Here is a 15,020-nt window from a genome sequence, read left to right as displayed (position 1 = left end):
ATTGTTTACAGTTTTGTTCAATGCTCAAATAAATATGAACTGGAGATAACGGGCCGCATTTCCTTCTCTCAGAGAGATCCTCCACCGCGGCAGAGCCTTTTAATTGGGAGCCCAATGGTCTCTTGCAAAACTTCAAGGTGCTTGAAGGAAACTTCACAATAATCCACAACTGGAGTATTGTGTCCAATTCTGGGCACCGCACTTTAGGAAGGATGTGAAGGCCTTAGAAGTGGCGCAGAAAAGATTTACTGGAATGGTTCCAGGGATGAGGGACTTCAGTTACGTGTATAGACTGGAGAAGCTGGGGTTGTTATCCTTTGAGCAGGAAGGTTGAGAGGAGATTTGATAGAAGTGTTCAAAATCATGACGGGTTTAGATAAAGTAAATAAAGAGAAACTGCTCCCGTTGGCAGAATGGTCGAGAACGAGAGGGCACAGATTTACGGTGGTTGACAAAAGAACCAAAGGCGATAGAAGGAAAAACGTTTTAAATCAGCGAGTAGTTATAATCTGGAATGCATCGCCTGAAAGGGTGGTGGAAGCAGATTTAATCGTGACTCTCTAAAAGAAATTGGATAAGTATTTGAAGGGAAAATATTAGCGGGTCTACAGGGAAAGAACGGGGGAATGGGACGAACTGGATTGCTCTTAAAGAGAGCCGGGTAAGGCTCAATGGGCCGAATGGCCTCCTTCTGTGCAGTAACGATTCTATGAATGTATGATTCCATCTCTCTCAAGCTTCATTTCAAATTCTGCTAACTTGATAATCAAGCTTTTTTTCTATACTTAGATCTCTCTATCTCTCCCTGTCTCTGTCCCTCTCTGTTTTCCCCTGATGGACTTCTCAGGCTTCGTTGAACGTCCAAAGCGCATCGAACCTGCCACACCAGCAGAGAACGGTGAAGATCGAAAGACTGAGACGGTCGGAAAAGTAAAGGACCAACCCAGATGATGAATTCGTAGCCAATGTCCACATATTGATGTCTCTTCGTCCTCATAGTGAAATCATCAGTACTTTTAGCCCAGTATAAAAACAAAGTCTTGTATTTATAAAGCGCTTTTCACGACCTCAAGACTTCCCAAAGCGCTTGACAGCCAATGAAGTATTTTTGAAGTGTGGTCACTGTTATACTTGTGGGAGAGTGGATAATCTGCGGATGCCGAGACAGACAACAATGTAGCTTTAGAGCAATTAATTCTGCAAAGTCTCACTTGATAATACAACTCGCACATTCGAAAAGAATGTGGTAAATAGAGGCTAATATTGTTGATATGAAATAGTTAATGTACGTCTTCACATTGCCGTACATCGGAATAGAAAAAGTGAGCCTTCCCCGGCTCTCTTTAAGAGCAATGGTGGCCGATCGGCTGTGGGTGGCACAGAATTCTGCATTGGTTGCACCCCTCTGTTATCAGTGGCACTTTGGTCTTCGGGTATGATATCTCGCTTTGGGGATTTGCTGATTGTTATGTGAGAGATCCCGGACGAGCCCTGCGGTGTTACCATTTTTAGTTCAAAATCACTAATTGGCTTCTCACGTCTTGTCAGCTGTGTAGTCGGCAGGATTGTCTTAATTCCAGTGCATGGAGGACAGAATGCAGAGGTTCTGTCGACGACAACACACATGGAGAAAGGAAAATGTCACAAGATGGTGTTCAAATTGAAGCTGAATGTGAACGTATCCCAATTCACGTGACCTCATGAATGGAGAATGAAAAATGCTCCTCCATTGGGCGGTGATCGAACCCGGGCCTCCCGCGCAGACAGCAAGAATTTTATCACTGAAATCACAAAGTCCGCAGAGCATCCGGCGGCATGTGTTCAGTTCGAAACCTGTCTAAAAGAACATACAGTCTCAGAGTTCTCCTGTCATAACCTTCTTCATTCTCTTCTGCAGCCGTGTCGGATTTGTCGCTTGCAGCTGCGATGACCCAATGATTAAGAAGTGGGACTTGCAATGTGATTTTCCAACCCAGCTTCGACGCAACACACGTGGAGAATGGAAAATGTCTCGAAATGGTGCGCAGATTGAAGCTGAGGGCGAATGTCGTACAATTCACGCGATCGTATGAATGGAGAATGAAAATAATCCGAAACGAACCGGAAATCGAACCCCGGTTTCTCACGTGATAAATGAGAATTCTATCACCGAAACAGCAAAGTCAGCACATGAACAAGCTGTAAGTTTCCAGTTGGAAACCTGTCTGAGAGAACAAAGTGTCACAGATCTCGTGTGATAACCCTACGCATTCTGATTTATAGCTGTGCATGATCGATGTTTGCCGCTGCGATGGCCGAGTGGTTAAGGCGTTGGACTTGAAATCCAATGGGGTTTCCCTGCACAGGTTCGAATCCTGTTCGCAGCGCTACTTTTTAAAGTTTGTTCAGTGTTCAAATTAATATGAACTTGAACGAACGGACCTTGTTCGCTCCCTCAGAGAGGTGCTCCATCGCCAACGACGCTTTTAACTCGGAGCCCAATGATCTCTTGCAAAATTGCAAGACACGTGAAGGAATCTCTCCCAAGCTCCATTCTAAATTCTGCTCGTTCGTAGAACTTGACATTTATACAATTTATTTCTATGTTTTCATCTCTCCCTGTCTCTGTCTCTTGACTTTGCCTGTTTTCTCCTGATGGACTTCTCAGGCATCGTGAACAGCGAAGAATGATGGAACCTGCAACACCAGCAGAGAAGGGTAAAGATGGAAAGACTGAGACGGTAGGAAAAGAAAAGGTGCAACCCAGCTGATGAATTCGTAATTAATGTCCACACGTTTATGTTTCTTCCCCTCACAATGAAAAAATCAGCAATTTGAGTACAGAACACTTATGGTAGAGTGTATAATATGCGGATGTTGAGACCGACAATCGAACCTTTGCCGTGGTGATGAAAGCGCCGAATCCTAAACACTAAACCCCAAGGAAACGCTGAAAATTGTTTGCTGCGAACAAGCAGAGCAACGCGGCCTTTCCTACTTGGCCTCTTTGTAATTCAGGTCATTTTCCTGCCAGACAAGCTGCTCGCACAAAATGGCATTTTCTGTTCGAAATAATATCGCGACAGAGGTGATGTTCAGGCAATGACATCACCAAGTAGGCATGTACATGAAATGGAAAGTGAGGTAAAATACGACCACAAGCTGCTGATGGACATGTTTCCATTTCCAAAATTCACGCACCGAATACAGCTCCTTGGAAAACTGCAAGGTCACGCAGGTCCATCGTGAATCGTTTGAAGCAACTGACAGTTTAAAGTGGCATCTCCTGCTGCTTCTGTGGGGAGTGAGAGAGAGGCACTGTCGGTATTTGCGTGCAGTTTGATTTTGCACAGAACTGCACAGAGAAACAGCAAATATACCGGGGCTGTGAGATGTTCTATATTATTGATATTTCGCCACAGGAATATCCGCGGTCAGAAGCTGAAAAGAAGGAGAGATAAGAGGCCTGAGTATAAACACAGAGCTGAATGAATCATGAAAGAGCGAAAGAAAAACTAATGTCATCAGTTCCACTTTGTCTCGTGCGCAATCTTGGGAGCTCCCCAATGGCCTGGTGGTGAGAATTCGGTCCTGTCACCACCGCGAGGTTCGATTCCCAGTTAGGGAATTAACTTTAAAAAGAGTTATGAACTTATTAAATTAATTACATGAAGCTAATTAAATCCTGTTCGTAGTTGAATCCCTGTTTTAATCACCATGAATCAATCGATAACTTTCTATTTCAGACTGAAGGCGATGTTGACGTGGTTACCGAGAGACAGTCAAAACTTTAATAAGATTGTTGTGCTTTGAATGTGATGATTTTTTTTCATTTTATAGACTGCATCTTAAGAGTGGGATTAAAAACGCAGTGGAGTCGTTGTTAAATTTAACATTAACTGGCAATTGTCGCTGTTTATCACAGGAGCGCCCGAACTGGTTCTCCGATCAAGATGAAAGTAACGCAACGAGGAACATCTGATACAACACGAAAGGCATCGGGCTATGACAAAAATCCCCACCGTTTTGCTTTTCCAAAATAAAGGGTGTGAAATTTATTCTCTGAACATAGGAACAGTCTGGTCTCACTCACTACAGAAATCTCCATGTCACAGCGAACCAGCTCTCCTGCTGCGAATGCGGCCTCCCTTCGGGCCTTTCGGGGGCTTGTCTGTCAAGGAGAATTGTGATTACCGTGAAGCCAATGTTCCATTCCTTTATATGATTCATGTGCCTGATTCCCGACCGCAGGGTAAATGGTAGAATATCAGCCCTGCTCAGCTGGCAATGATTCCGGTACATTTTCTTGACTCCAAAACATGCGTTGAAACCCTGGAACTTTGAGGTGTTGAATCCTAAGGAAAAATAAAATAAGGGTTCGAACAATCAAACTTTCACGCTAACGGATAACACCGCCGAGAACAGGTGAAGAGATCACCTGCTAAACCAATAATTCACTGGGCTAAACTTTGAGATTGCAGCGACCAATATAACAACTGTCTACAGTCAGTGAAAAATGAATGATTAAAGCTTGGAGGAGTGAAAATCCAACCAGCCAGTCTTCACTCTTAAACAAGCAACTATGAAGAAAAACATGCCGCACAAATACTCGATTTCAGTGCGGCGACACTGGGCCAGAGTAAAGTTCATTCAATATAATTGCCGAGTGGCTGGAGGGTGGATTTGGAACTCCTGACCGATTGCACCACGCATTTTCCAGATCTGCTTGGATCACCAATCCCTTCAGCTCATCACTTAGAGGGACAATTCGATTCTCGGTTTCTTTTTCCTGACGATTGATGAAATTTTACAAATTGGAAGCGATCAATATCAAATGTAAACACGCCACCGACATGATCACAGATACAAAGCGGCCACACTCTGCTTCAGTGAGATGAAAGTCAAGAGCGATTTCACGTTCGAATGCAATGGCTAACAAAATTCATTCAACGAAAGTTCAGGTCGTTGAGGTGCCTTTAAAGTCCTGATTGTTTCTATTGAACTTCTTCCCAAAGCATTTGAGATTCACGTGGGACGATTTGGGGACGTTATTTTCTTTTGTGCAAAAGTTTCAACTGCAGTTCAAGATCAAAATTCCTGGGACGACAGTTGTTCACAATTGATCGGTGCTGGGACCACTGCTGTTCACAATTTATCGGTGCTGGGACCACGGTTGTTCACAATTTATCAATGCTGGCACAACTGTTGTTCACAATATATCAGTGATGGGACCACTGTTGTTCACACTTTATCAGTGGTGGGACCATTGTTGTTCACAATTTATCGGTGCTGGGACCACTTTTGTTCAAAATTTACATTCATGATTGTGACACGGAAATCGGAAGTACAATTTCAAAATTTAGGGACGACACCGAATTGCGAGCTGTAGTTAATACAAAGATAAATGCGAATAATAAAGGAAGACATTAGTAAATTTGCAGAATGGGCGTGTAAATGGTAAATTAATTGCAATATTTATTATATACTCCCTTGCCTTTTTGCCCCCCCCCCCCACCAAATGCATTACCTCACACTTCTTCAGATTGAATTGCATTTGCCACTTTTCTATCCACCTGTCCGCTCTATGGATATCTTCCTGCAGTCGACAGCTTTCCTCCTCACTCTCAACCACAGGAACAATTTTTGTATCATTTGCAAATGTCTTCATCATGCCCCCTACATTTCAGTCTAAATCAATGATCTGTACCATGAAAAGCAGGGACCTAGTACGAAGCCGCATGGAACCCCACTCGAAACAGCCTTCCAGTCACAAAAGCACCCGTCGACCACAACCGCTTGCTTCCTGCTGCTCAGCCAATTTTGGATTCAACTTGCCAATGTCCTTTGCATCCAATGGGCTTTTACATTTTTGACAAATCTGCCCTGTAGGACTTAGTCAAAAGCCTCGTTAAAATCCATGTTGACTCCATCAATCGCGATACCCTCATCGATCCTCCTTGATACCTCCTCAATTAATGCAATTCAAACGACCATCCCTGAACAAATCCACGCTGACTGTCCTTGATTAATCCGTGCCTTTCTAAATGACGATTCATACTTCAGCTCGAGTTCAGGCCGACTGGCCTGTATTTACTCGATCTATCCCTGTCTCACTTTTTCAACAATGGTACAACGTTAGCAATCATGAAATCCTCCTGCACGACACCTTTTGCCAGGGTGGATTGGAAAATGATTGTCAGAGCATCCGCTATTTCCTTCCTTGCTTCTGTTAACATCCTGGGATATATTTCATCTGGGCCTGGAGATTCAGGTCGAGCGATTTGAGGACTTCTTTTTCCTCTTTGCAAACATTTGTCCCGCAGGTCAAGATCACAAGTCTTGGTCCAAATTAGGATGTCTTCCGGCTTTGAACCTCAAATCGTGAATTATACCCCGATCCCAACGAGCCTGGAAACAAGAACGTGTCCTCAAATTAACGTGTTTCAGACACATTCTCTGAGAGGTCTGTCTGTGGAATGAAAGGGCGTTTTTGAACATTCATTCTGTTATCCGTTTCCTCCTGAAACCTGAACAAATACGAACACCACATTGTTATTTTGTCGCTTTATTCCATAAATTAGGTAAAGTAACGAGCTGCACAAGGCACTGCTGGGAGTTGAACCCAGGATCTCCTGTTTACTAGACAGATGCTTTAACCAACTAAGCCACAGCGCCAATTGATGATATGGGGCCCCCACCTCCTGACTAATATCTATCAGCGACACTTCAATGTTGGGGGTTCAGGCCGTTTTGTCTCTGTCCATTTCGCTTGTCCGTTCACCTGTGCATCCCGACACTGACTGCATTTCTCGCTGAGTTTATCTTTGTGTATCCTTCAGTGCGTTGATACATGGATGATTCTGTGTGATTGTATTTGTGACATTAAATAAATCAGGGCTTCAGACAATTCTCGCTCTGACATTGGAGAACTATTGAGCCGAACTTTACAGCGAAGTGTTGTTTATTGTGGTGCTGAAACTAAAAAAATCGTAAGAGGAGCAAAAAGGGAAAAGGAGAAAAACTTATGATTTAAAATGAGGACAACTCTCAAGGTTTTTACGAGTATATTAAGAGAAAGAAGGGAGGCTGAAAGTAATGTGGGCTGCTTAAAGACAGATGGAGGTGATATTGTAATTGAAAATCAGGAAATGGCAGAGTAGCTAAATTTTTACTTTGCATCGGTCGTCACAGAAATGGATGACGCTAACATACCAGAGACACGAGGAAAACTGTTAATAAATCAAGGGGATTCAGTACAAGTAAAATGATGGCAATGGAGAAAATGAGGAGGCGAAAGATAGACAAATCTCCAGGAGCTGATGGTTTCCACCCCAGGGGATGAAATGGAACAGGTGAGGAAATTGTACATGCTTTAGTCATGATCGATCAAAACTCTCTTGATTTAGGAATTGTTATTTAACGAAGCGCATCTTGATTGGAGGCTTGTGTTTGAGAAAGATCTCGAAGTGATAATTGAGAACAATTTTACAACAGCAAGTTATCGTCCAACAAATGTATTTTAAATTTGGAATTTAAAATAAATTTGTTGCACTATAACTTGGTGTTGTAAAATTGTTTACAATTGTCAACCCCAGTCCATCACCGGCATCTCCACATCATGATAATTGAGATACCGAAAATAAAGCTGTTTGGCAGGAGCGCTGATGCTGTCGGTTGTTCGCTGCTCTCGTGTTGCACAATTGTTAAGCGTGCGTTACTTATTTATAGCAGTATGGGCTCCAGAAATGACCAGGTTGTGAGTTCGAGCGTCTTCTAAAACAACCAAACCTTTTACTCCGAACATTTTGATCGGAGTTCAAGGTAGAAATGGTATCTTCCATAACGCAACTTGTTAACAACCAGTCGTTTTTACAATACGCTCTTGTGGGACAAACGTATGGAGGTCAACAATCGACTTCTTCGTTTTCCCATGTGGGAATTTGGGTTCCTCTGGCCTACCGTCTTTCAATAGCAAGTGCCAGTTTACTTGTTCACAGGGGGAGAGGGGGCTTTTAGCGGCAGCTCATATGGCAAAGGGGCCGGTACAAGATCTTTAAATCTAAAGAACGAAACACACAATTCTTCTTTTCTTTAAACCGATATTCATCGTGTTGGAAAATTTGGAAGAGAAATATGCTGCCTGGTTTCACTGTGTCACGGGTGAAATTATTCAGCTTACAGATGTTAATACGCTGAAAGGTCGAGATGCCTTTTCCAACTCCCGTGTTGGACAAGTTCAGCTTTTGAGCCGCTGGGTAAAGTGCTATTTTAATTGCTGCTAACGAATGACACGACATTTGGCACAAACAAGAAGAATTGTAAACTCACGAGTTCACTGTCCATGTTTCTTACATCTTGTTCAACAGAAACAAGGATTCTCCTCAACACGTTGCTGAGAATTTTATCAAACGGACCTCACCCTCGTTCGACGACTGCAGGGATAATTCAGAGATCTCCCATGAATATGTACGATGGGAGCTTATGTAGTATCGAGCCTGGGTAGCTCAGTCGGTAGAGTATCAGACTTTTAAAGTGGGCAGTGAGCTGAAGGTCCAGCGTTTAACTCCCTGTCCAGGCTCCAAATTTCGGAACAGCTGGCAAGCTGTGACTTTGTCGGGGGACCTGAGATGTGTTGTCAAAGTTTCGATAGTATCTTGTTTCCCAGGGATGGGCAGTAATGCGCGGTCTGAGGCGGTTCCCGATCAGGAATTCAACTTTACTGTATTAGTTCACTGTATTAATTTCGCAAAACTCATTCAACTCTGTAAAAAAAGACGGATACTTGTTCAAATCGCCATTGATCAACCAGTAACTTTCTGTTTCCGGCTGAAAGAAATGCTGACTTTTTTTATGCGTTAATTCACCAGGCCGAATTTAGGGAGTTCAGAGGAGAAGTGAAAAAGGAAATGAGAGGCAAAGAGAAATAGGACTATAGACTGACGGCCAACATAAAAGGGAATCCAAAAGACTTCGACAGGCATGCAAACAGTAAACGGGTAGTCAGAGGAGGGGTGAGGCCGATTCGGCACGATAAAGGAGGTCTACTCATGGAGGCAGAGGGGATGGCCTGGGTACCAAATGAGTACTTTGCATTTATCTTTACCAAGAAGCTGCTGCCAGAGTCTCAGCAAAGGAAGTTATCGTTGAGATACTGGATGGTCTAAAAATTGATAAGGAAGAAGCACTTGAACGGCTGGCTGGACTTAAAGTAGATAAGCCACCCGGTCCGGATGGGATGCATGCTCAGTTGCTGAGGGAAGTAAGGGTGGAAATTGCGGAGGTACTGGCCATAATCTACCAACATCCTTAGATATGTGGGTGGTGCCAGAGGACTGGAAAATTGCAAAGGTTACACCCTTGTCCAAAAAAGGGTGTACGGCTAAACCCAGCAATTATAGGCCAGTCAGTTTAACCTCAGTGGTGGGGAAACGTTTAGAAACGATAACCCGGGACAGAATTAACAGCCACTTGGACGAGGGTGGATTGACTAGTGAAAGCCAGCAAGGATTTGTTGAAGGCAAATCGTGGTTAACTGACCTGTTAGAGTTTTTTGATGAGGTAACAGAGAGGATAGATGAGGGCAATTTAGTTGATGTGGTGTATAAGGACTTTCAAAAGGTGTTTGCTAAAGTGCCGCATGGTAGGCTTCTCATCAAGATTGCGGCCCATGGAATAAACGGGGCAGAAACAACATAAATGCAGAATTGACGAACAGAAGGAAACAGATTACTGGTGAACTGTTGTTTTTCGAACTGGCGAGAGGTGTACAGTGGCGTTCCCCAGGGATCAGTACTGGGACCACTGCTTTTCTTGATATATATTAATGACTTGGACTTGAGTGCACAGAGCACAATTTCAAAATTTGCAGATGAAACTATACTTGGAAGGGTAGTAAACAGTTATAAGGATAGTGATAGACTTCAAAGGATATAGACAGGCTGGTGGCATGGGCGGAGACGGGGCAGATGAAATTTAAAGCAAAAAAATGCGAAGTGATACATTTCGGTCGGAAAAACGAGGAGAGGCAAAATAAACTCCAGGGCACAAATGTAAAAGCGGTAGAGGAACAAAGAGGGGTTTATGTGTACAAATCGTTGAATGTGGCAGGGCAGGTTGAGAAATCGGTTAAAAAGCATACGAGATCCTGGGCTTTAGAAATAGATGTATAGAGTACAAAAGTACAAAAGTATAGAAGTCAGGATGAAACTTTATAACACACTGGTTCGAACACAACTGAAATTTTGTGTGGGGTTCTGGACACCGCACTTCAGGAAAGATGTGAAGGCCTTCGAGGGGGTGCAGAAAAAAAATACTATCATAATTCCAGGGATAAGGGACTTTACTTACGTGGATAGACCGGAGAATCTGAGGTTGTTCTCCATGGAACAGAGACGGTTTTGTCGAGACTTCATCGAGGTCTTCAAAATCATGAAGGATCAAGGCATGGAAGATGGAGAGAAACTGTTCCCATTGGCGGAAGGGTCAAGAACCAGAGGACATAGATTTAAAGTGATTGGCAAAATAACCAAAGGTGACATGAGGAAAAACTTTTTTACACAGCGAGAGGTTCGGATCTGGAATGCACTGCCCGAGGGTGTGATGGAGGCAGATTCAATCATGGCCTTCAAAGGGGAGCTGGATAAGTACTTGAAACGAAACAAAATGCAGGGCTTCGGGGAAAGGCAGGGGAGTGGTTCTAGCTGGATTGCTCTTGCAGAGATCTCGCACGGACTCGATGGCGCGAATGGCCTCTTTCCGTGCTGTAAGCTTTCTATGATTCAATTCTATGTATCGGATGCAATGCAAAGGGAACAGAGCGTGCCATAAATCGACACGACTCTGAGTATCCTCACAAGCAATGTATTTTAAGAGCAACTAATTCTGAAACGTCTTACTTGATAACTCAAGTCGTGCACTCGAAAGCAATTTGGTGAAGGGAGACTCATATTGGTGAATGGAAATAGTTGGTGCACAACTTGATATTGCTGTCCACCCGAATAGAAAACGAGATTGAATGGATCGAAGTGGTCTGAAAGGATGGTCGATCGGCTGTGAGACGCAACCAACTTTTACACTGGCTACAAAACTAAAATAACAGCGGCTCGTTGGTCTAGGGGTATGATTCTCGCTTCGGGCGTTTCATTGAGTGATATGCGAGCGATCCCGGGTTCAAGTCCCGGACGAGCCCGCATGTGTTTCGCCTTTTAGTGAAAAGTCACCAATTGTCTTCTCACATCTTTTCAGTGTTGCTGTTGGTGGAACTGAATTATATCCGGAGGATGTTTGAGCTCCAGTGGACTGAATGCCGACGTTTCGTCGACGCAATACACATGAAGCAAATAAAATGTCTCAAGATGGTGAGGAGATTGAAACTGAATTTGGATTTTTCCCAATTCAGGCGGATATTAGATGACGGGACAGAAAGCCACATATCCAAGTTTGCCGATGACACCAAGATGGGCAGCATTGTAAGCAGTGCAGATGAAAGCATAAAATTGCAGAGAGGCATTAATATAAAAAATGAATGGGCAAAATTGTGGCAAATCGATATGAATTTCGTCAAGTGTGATGTCATCCACTTTGGACCTAAAAGGATTGATGAGAGTAGTTTCTAAATGGTGAAAAGTTCGAAACAGTGGAGGTCCAAAAGATTTAGGGGTCCATGAACAGACATCATTAAAATGTCATGAACAGTTAAAAAAATAATTTAAAAGGTTAATGGAATGTTGGTCTTTATATCTAGACGACTAGAATACAAGGAGATAGGCATTATGATACAGTCATACAAAGCCCTGGTTGGACCACACCTGAAGTATTGTATTCAGTTATGGGCAACGCACCTGAGGAAGGATATGTTGGCTATGAAAGGATTGCAGCGTCGATTTACCAGAATGTTACCTGGATTCGAAAGTTTAAATTAGGCGGAGAGATTACATAAACTAGGGTTTGCCTCGAATTTAGTAGATTAAGTGCTGATTTGATCGAACATTTCAAAATATTAAGGGGAACTGATGGGGTAAATAGAAAAAAAAAACTATTTCCGCTGGTTGGGGTGTCTCGGACGAGGGGACATAGCCTAAATATTATGGTCAGGACTTTCCGGAGTGAAGTTGGGAAACACCTCTGTAAGCAAAGGGAGGTGGAAGTTTGGAACTCTCTTCCACAAACGGCAGTTGATGCGAACTGAATTGTTAATTTTAAACCTGAAATTGATAGATTTTTGTTAACCAAAGGCATTAAGGGATATGGGGCTAAGGCGATAATATGCAGTTAGGTTACATATCAACCAGGATCTCACTGAATTGCGCATAAGGCTCGAGGGGCGAAATAGTATACTTTTGCTCTTCAGTTCCTCATTGTGACAGAATGATCCTGCATTGTATCGGGAATCGAACCAAGGTCTCCAGCGTAACAAGTAAGAATTCGACCCCAAGCACCATCAATGCGCGCGTTTGTTACAGCAGCATGTGTCCATTTGGAATCCGATCTGAATGAACATGCCGTTTACAGCTGCGGTGGCCGAGTGTTTAAAGCGTTGGACTCAAAATTCAATTGAGGTTTTCCTGCCCAGGTTTGAATTCTGCTCGCAGAGCTACTGTTTAAAGATCACTTCAGTGCTGAAATAGATTAATTGGAGTTAATTGACCGCATTTATCTCTCTCCCAGAATGAGAGATTCTCCAGCGAGGCCGGTGCTTTTAACTTGTGTCCAATCTTCTCTTGCAAGATTTCAAGACCCAAGAAGGAATCTCTCCCAATCTGCAACTTAAATTCTGCTCGTTTGCAAAACCTGACATTTGTACTCTTTATTTTTTTTGCCTGCATCTCTCTATCTCTCCATGTCTCTGTCTCTTGTCTCTCCGTGTTGTCCCCGATAGACTTCTCAGGCTTCCTTGAACGGCGATTGCTGATCTACCCTACAACAATAGCACAGAAGGGTAAAGAAAAAAACACTGAGACAGCAGGAAAAGGAAAGGTGCAAACTAGCTGATAAATTCGTAGCTAATGTTTCCACATTCATGGCTCTTCACTCTCATAGTGAATGAAAGCAGCAATTTGAGTAAAGTGTACTTATGGTGGAGTGTAAACTATGACGATGCCGAGTAGGACGACAATGTCGTTTCAGAGTAATTCATTCTGTAAAGTGTTACTTGATAATACAAGTCGTACATTCAAAACAAATTTGATAAAGAGAGGCTAATATTGTTGATATGAAATAATTAGTGTAGAACCTGATATTGCTCTACATCGTATATCGTACAAGAAAGCGAGTTTGGATGGCCATCGTGTTCTGAAAGGATGGCGGATCGGCTGCGTGGCAGCGAAATTTTACAGGGGCTGCACGGCTCTGTTGCCAGTTGATCTTTGGATCTGATTCCCGCTCAGTGAGTTTTACTGGCTCAAATCCCGGATGACCCCTGTTTGGTCAAAAATCACCAATTGGCTTCTCACATCTTTTCAGCGATGTAAAAGGCAGGTTTGACTTATCTCCAGCAGAGCTTGTTTGAGCACCAGAGGACAGAATGCAGAGGGTTTGTTCACGCAACACACGTTGACGAAATGAAGATAATCTTTCAAGAAGTTGTACAGATTGAACCCGGAACATGAATTTATCCCAATTCAGGCGATCTCATGGGTACAGAATACAAAAAGGTAAAGGAAGCTGAATTGGACTGGAACCAATCCCTGGTTTCCCGCCGGCAGGCGAGGATTCCACACTGAGCCACCAATGCACACACGGCTGCAGGCTGCACGTGTAGCGTTGGATACGTGTCTAGAACATGCAGTTTGACAAAGTTCCTGTGATAAGCCTGCGCAGTCTGCTCGACAGCCGCGTGCTACCTGTGGGTGACCAAACGTGTGGGTCAAGCATGGTCTTGAAATTCACTGGGGGTTCGAAATCACTTCACACCGCCACTGTGAAATGCTCAAATAAATAAGAGCTGTAGTTACCAGGCAGTGTTTACATCTCTCAGAAATAAAGTTATAATCCAGCCCTATGTCCACTTCGAAGATTTCACGACATGCGACGAATTTCCTTTAAGCTGCAGCTTAAATTCTGCTCAATCACAGAATTGGAGATTTATACTATTTTTCTTTTCATGTATCTCTCTATCTCTGTCTGCGTTTCTTCACTTTCGGTGTTGCTCCCTAATGGACTTATCCGGCTTCCTTCAACGGCCAGGTCTGGAAACCCGGGATGGGAAAAGGCTGTCGGTTCTTCGTCCAATTGTTGGATTTCGACGGGATGAGTTTTGCTATTTTCCGTCTCCGTTTTCGGAAAATATAAACCCAGATGGGATTTCCCCTGCTCGGGTCCCGTCAACTTCGAGTAATGGGAATGAACCCGATCTATCACTCGGTCTAAATATCTGTATTCTCATTGCTTAACAATAAAATTACAGTTATTTTGAGGACACATTTTAGAAATTAACACATCACAGACTTATTCGATAACTAGAAACATGTGCGATTAAAGGGCCGGTGGTAACGTGGGCACGTAATTGGCTGAGGGATAGGAGGCAGAGATTAGTGGTGAACGGATGTTTTTCTGACTGGGGAGAAATATGCAGTGGAATCCCCCAGGGGTCGGTATTCGGATTATTGCTTTTCTTGTTGTATATAAATGACTTGGATGTGGGAATAGGGAATACAATTTCGAAGTTTGCGGATGATATAAAAGTTGGCAACGTAGTTAGTAATGAGCAAGATAATAGCAGACTTCAGGATGACATCGACAGACTGGTGAAATGGGAAGTCACGTGACAGATTCCATGGATCGGCAGTATAATCTAATTGGAAAAATTTATGGGGGATTCCAATAGCAGAGGGACCTGGGGGTTCATATTCGGAAAACAGGGCAAGTTGATAAGGCGGTTAAGAAAGCGTATGGGATACTTCGCTTTGTAAATAGGGGCATTGAATATAAAAAAAAAGGAAATCATACTAATCCTGACAAATCATTTCTTCGGCCTCAGCTGAAGTATATTGTACAGATCTGGGCACCACACTTTAGGATGAAAAGGCATTGAAGAGGATCCA

The 15,020-nt window shown here is 43.2% G+C and overlaps 3 non-coding genes across 3 annotated transcripts; 2 read left to right on the top strand and 1 right to left on the bottom strand.

Annotated features, from left to right (window-relative positions):
* Nucleotides 1-2,284: 2,284 nt before the first annotated feature.
* On the top strand, nt 2,285-2,366 carry trnas-uga (transfer RNA serine (anticodon UGA)). Its single transcript has one exon. It is a non-coding gene; the product is annotated as a tRNA-Ser (tRNA).
* Nucleotides 2,367-6,580: 4,214 nt separating this feature from the next.
* trnat-agu (transfer RNA threonine (anticodon AGU)) lies at nt 6,581-6,654 on the bottom strand. The gene has a single exon. It is a non-coding gene; the product is annotated as a tRNA-Thr (tRNA).
* A 4,424-nt stretch (nt 6,655-11,078) lies between these two features.
* Nucleotides 11,079-11,167, top strand: trnap-cgg (transfer RNA proline (anticodon CGG)). Its single transcript is given in 2 exon segments — nt 11,079-11,114; nt 11,132-11,167. It is a non-coding gene; the product is annotated as a tRNA-Pro (tRNA).
* Nucleotides 11,168-15,020: the final 3,853 nt, after the last annotated feature.

Source organism: Heptranchias perlo, chromosome 20 (genome assembly GCF_035084215.1).
Source record: "Heptranchias perlo isolate sHepPer1 chromosome 20, sHepPer1.hap1, whole genome shotgun sequence".
In the NCBI taxonomy this organism is placed as follows: Eukaryota; Metazoa; Chordata; class Chondrichthyes; order Hexanchiformes; family Hexanchidae; genus Heptranchias; species Heptranchias perlo.
This window is presented reverse-complemented; position numbering and strand designations above follow the sequence as displayed.